This window comes from Trifolium pratense, linkage group LG7 (genome assembly GCF_020283565.1).
Source record: "Trifolium pratense cultivar HEN17-A07 linkage group LG7, ARS_RC_1.1, whole genome shotgun sequence".
Classification (NCBI taxonomy): domain Eukaryota; kingdom Viridiplantae; phylum Streptophyta; class Magnoliopsida; order Fabales; family Fabaceae; genus Trifolium; species Trifolium pratense.
Genome location: NC_060065.1, coordinates 44,099,095 through 44,105,094, shown reverse-complemented (window position 1 = coordinate 44,105,094; position 6,000 = coordinate 44,099,095).

The window sequence follows — 6,000 nt, the reverse complement described above, 5'->3', positions numbered from 1 at the left end:
AAGTGTTGTTTTGGTAAATCATCAGGGTCTACTAGTACTTTTTATGAATGTTTATTACTCATTTCTTCTTCTTTTATATATTTTGCTATTAAAAAAATATATTTTTTCCATTGTAAATTTAAATTTGTTAAAGATACTTATTGTACTTATATACTTACAGTATTTCTTTGCTATTAAATAAGGGAGCTTCTATGGTGCATTCATGTTTTGGACTGTTTTGGTGTAGTCCATTTAATTGACCAATAGAATATCAACTTATACCACATCAGCGCAAGTCCATGGTGAACCTTATGAAACTTTAATTTATTGCACATCAGTCATTCGTTAAGTTAATATTAATATTAAGTATATATTGTAATTGTTTTCTTTTAGAAGCAGCGATACAATATACACAGGAGAAAAACAAGCAGGTAACAAAAAATCTACTACAATTACATAAACTAGCACCTTAACACCAAGCAAAATCTTAAATAAACCAAACCTCAACACCCAACTTTGCTATATATCATTTCTTTCTATTCAATTTTGCTGTATAATACCAGAAAATCTTAAACCCATAAGATTTCAAACTCAAAATTTCAATATCATAATTCATTGTTTCCAGAAAATTTTATCAAACTCATAAGATTTTGAAACAGAGTAATAAAATCGAGTAGTATTAATGGATTTGATTCATCTAAATCGAGTAGTATTAGTGGTGGAATATGCGGCGGTGGCAAGATCTCGTTTTGAAGTTTCTAAAAATTTTAAGTTTAGGTGTTTTTTTTTAGATCATTTAAATCAAAATTAAAGTCATAAATATATTCCAAATCGTTTTTGTGATGTTTCTGGGTAATTAATCGTTATTCTCGACGTTTAAATGACCAGAAACCGTCGGGTTTTACGAAAAAAATCGCGGGTATGAAACCGGGTCGCATCTACCCGGCTGAAGGTTGAAGATGAAGGCCGGTTTAATATATTTTTATCAACACTTGTTTTATAAATATCATATAACGCACAAATAATCACAACTTGCTAATGTGTCGTAGTGTTTGAGACTTTAATCTATTGTCATCACGTCGTGGGTTCGAGTCCCATTTTCTCCAACTTTTTGTGAAAAATACTGAATTTCATATAAACACACAGCCTTGAAAATACAGAAAAACTAAAAAAAAAATAAAAGACACACATACACAGGATTCGAACACACTACCAACGAGCCATAAATAAAGACTTAACCGCTGAGCTATCATACTTTCATGTTATTTGTTGCACTCCCTAATTATATATTTTGGTTTATCATGCTGTAATTTTTTTTTTTGGTTGATGTAATAATTTTTATTATATGAATTAAAATTATTTGATTACTTTTTATAATTTTTAAGTCATTACCTTCAACTAGAGGATAACCCGTTAGGGTTAATAGTACTTCATTTGAACTTGAGTATAATCTTTCAGATAAATAGTATAGTTAACGGTGCTTCATTTGAATTGAAGTATAATCTTAAGCCTAATTATACTTTATTTTAAAATTTTCAGTTATTTTTATAATTTTTAAGTCATTAACTTCTACCGGAGTAAAACACTTAATTAAAGATTGGGGTTAGTAGTGCTTTAGTTGAACCGGAGTACAATCTTCAGTCAAATAATAAGGTTAATAGTGTTTCAGTGGAAACATAGTATAATCTTAAGTCAAATTATGCTTTATTTTTAAATTTTAATTTATTTTTATAATTTTTATGTTATTAGCTTCACACGGAGTAAAACACGCAATCAAATACTAGGGTTAATAGTGCTTCAATTGAACCGCAATATAATCTTCAATCAAACATTAGGATTAATAGTGCTTCAAATGTACCAACGTATAATCTTAAGTCAAATTATACTTTATTTTTAAATTTTACTTTATTTATGTAATTTTAAAGTCATTAACTTCAACCAGAGTATTACCTTTAGTCAAAAACTAGGGTAAATAGTGCTTCAGTAGAACAAAAGTACAATCTTCAGTCAAATTATGCTTTATTTTTAAATTTTAATTTATTTTTATAATTTTTATGTTATTAGCTTCACACGGAGTAAACACACGCAATCAAAGACTAAGGTTAATAGTGCTTCAATTGATCCGCATTATAATCTTCAATCAAACATTAGGATTAATAGTGCTTCAAATGTACCGACGTATAATCTTAAGTCAAATTATACTTTATTTTTAAATTTTACTTTATTTATGTAATTTTAAAGTCATTAACTTCAACCAGAGTATTACCTTTAGTCAAAAACTAGGGTTAATAGTGCTTTAGTAGAATAGAAGTACAATTCTCAGTCAAATACTCGAGTTAATAGTGCTTTAGTTTAATCAAGCTATAATCTTGCTTATCAAAAAAAAAAAATCAAGCTATAATCTTAAGTCAAATTATATTCTATTTTTAAATATTACTTTATTTATAAAAAAATTTAAATCATTAACCTCAATTGGAGTTTAACCCTCAGTCAAATACTAGGATTAATAGTGTTTAAGTTAAATCGGAGTATAATCTTAAGTCAAATAGTAAGTTATTTTAAAATTTTATTTTATTTGAATAATTTTAAGTAATTAACTTCAACCGGGTTATAACTACCGGTCGAAAATCACAATCAATAGTGCTTCAGAATAATTTTACATAATTAAAGATGTTGCGGCTACTCTCTAATCAATTAAAATTATATATCTCATGTTGACGCTTATAAAAAAAATCTCATATTGACATTTAATTTATAACTAGTTAACAAACTCGTGCGAAGCATTCACACGGGTCTATTGACTTTTATTCGATATTTAAGTTTGTCATTATATTAAGGTATAAATTTATTTGAAATAAAATATTTAAAAAATTGTTATATAATATTGTTAAAATAGAAGTGAAATTATTGTGTTATTTTTATGCATAGATTCATATATACCATTTTTTTTTGTGACTAAATATATACTACTTTTTTTTTAACGAATATATTATTTTTGTTGTATTCATCTTATTCTTTCTATAATTTTTTCTATTGACTAAACTTTCTATAATCTTTTTATTGTTTCTGTTTTGTTCATATTTTTATGCGTAAATTAATATATAATCTTCTTGTTGTATTTTTTTTTTTTGAACCATTGTTGTATTTATTTTATTCTTTATATATTTGTGTTGTAGGTTGTTTTTTTTTTTGTAAAATTACAATGATTCAAAATTTGTAATATTATTAAAATGGATAAGAACAAATTAGTAAATTTGGTAATAGATTTATTCTTTAGGGAAATTTTATGCGTATAGATTGTTTTGTTTTGTTCATATCTATGATATGTTTTATTATTTTTGGTTTACAATAAACTGGAGATCGAACCTACGACCGATAACATACTACTAGAGCTGTCAAAAAGGGTCGGGCTATTGGGCCGGCCCATTAGCCCTATCCTTTTACACGGGCGGGGCTTCATATATAATTTTGGTCCTATTTTTATGCATAAATTCATATATAATTTTTTAAATTTTTTTTTGTTGTTTTATTGTTATTATTTGTGTTTTATTCCTATCTATACTGTTTTATTCTTATTTTTAAGCATATCATCTTTTTATATTTTTTTAATTTTTTGTGTGCAATTACAACGCAAGATATAAAACTTGGAATATGTTTATTATAAGTCTATCATCTTTTTATTGTATTTATTTTATATTCTTTCTATATTTTTTTTTACTTAAATTACAATGGATGAATGAAAGATATAAAACTTGGATTTTTTTTTTGTAGTAATAATAATAATATGACAAAAAATTTATTGGATTAGAATGAGATTATTTGTTAGAGATTTGTTTGTTTGTTTGATGACGATAAAGAGGAAGATATTGTTGTTCGGGAGATTATGTGAGAAAATATAGGGATACGAATTACCTTCTTGAAGATTTAGTTGAGAAATATAACTTAAATTCAGTAGAATATGTTTTTTTACTATGAAAATTAGTGGGCCAGCCCATCGGGCCATGTAGGCTTTTGCTTATCGGGCCGGGCTAAGCAGGCCGAACCATGAAGTTAACGGGCCGGACTGGGCCGACCCCTTTATTTGTCCGGGCCCCTCCAGGCTGGGCCAGGCCGACCCCTTTGACAGCTCTACATACTACCCTCACCACTAGACCAAACATTATGTTTTATTCATATTTTTAAGCATGTCATCTTTTTTATTGTATTTATATTATTTTTTTTTAAAATAGTTTTATAAAATTTATATCGGTTAAAACATTATTGAGATGCGTATCATTTGATGTCAAACTAGTTGATGTCAACGAATCCCGACTTATTTATAATATGTTTTATTCCTATTTTTAAGCATATCACCTTTTTGTTGTATTGATCTTATATTCTTTATATATTTTTTTTTAGTAAAATTACAATATAAAACTTGAAACGTAGTTAAAATTATTAAGGATAAATTAGTAAAGTTGGTAGTAATTGATTTTATTATATTAGATGTAGATGGATAATTAAATTGCATAAACATTAAGCAATTAAATATTCCCTTTACCAATTTAAAATATTTTTTTAACCAATCAAATCAATCTAATAATTGAGACTTTTCGTTTTTATTTTTAATTTTTTTTCAAGAATAAAAAATGTTTTTTTTAAAAATATTTAATAAAAAGAAACCTTTAATTAATTTTCTTTATTAATCACTAGCGGGCCAGGCAGGCGCGTTCCGCGCCTGCCTGTGTCTAACTTATGTACCCAAAAAAAAAGATACGCCTTGTGTTATGGTGAGTTTGTTAATAAAAGATTTTTGTTGCTACTAAAAAAAATAAGGGTAATGTTGGTATTATGAAAATTCTACCCCAAAACTCATGTATTCTTTTTATATATTATAGTATAGAATAGATATAGATGAAAAAACCATAAAAAAAAAAGAGGAAGTTAAGGGCAATTATGAAATAATTAAAAAACCATAAAGGAAGTTAAGGGCAAAATTGACCAAAAAAAATCCAGCCCAAACTCCCTTATCCCCTTTATATATTGTTATAGATATAGTATAGAATAGATATAGATGAAAAAACCATAAAAAAAAAAAGAGGAAGTTAAGGGCAATTATGAAATAATTAAAAAACCATAAAGGAAGTTAAGGGCAAAATTGACCAAAAAAAATCCAGCCCAAACTCCCTTATCCCCTTTATATATTGTTATAGAATAGATAACAAAAAGGTTTCTTTAATTAATTAATTAAAGGTTTCTTAAAAATCGTAACTTCAATTAATTGAGTTATTTGCCAATTTCTAAAGGTCTTGGGTTTGAAACCCTTGTTACGATTTTTTTTTCTTTCCTGTAGTTTGAAGGCTATTTAAAAAAAATTAATTCAAAAAATGTGGCAATAGGGAATCGATCGCAGGACATGGTAGCAATTGCCAAACAGGAAAACCGCTCGGCCAAGTGTACATATATTCATATTATTTGCGGTATTTATTATATATACAACTGATAGAAATATTTAACATCACCTTCAACCTCCAGCCGGGTCACTCCGACCCGGTTTCAGACCCGCGATCCCAAGCTTTAACCCGACGATTTCAGGCCCATTTAAACATCGAAAATAACAATTAATTACCCAGAAGCATCACAAAAATCATTTACAATACATTTATGATTTTAATTTTGATTCAAATGGTCTAAAATAAAAAATCTAAAATCATATTTTTCAAAAGCTTGAAAACTACTCAGCAGTTATCCAAACATTGTTGCATTTGATTTGTTGATGAAGTGGTATGTTCGTTCTTATTTCACAACTTTAAATCTAGATCTATTATAATAAACTCAAATGTATTAATTTTTGTAACTTTCTTTTACGTTTTTTCCATCAATAAGCTTAATTATTAGATCTACACCATGAACTTCCTTTAATATCAGATCCAATCAATTAGGATGAGGATGAAGAAATATTCTTTTGTTGGTGATGGAAGAAGACAAGGTTTTTTTTTTTTTGGAATATGAATGGAAGAAGCCATTTGGACTTTTTTTTGT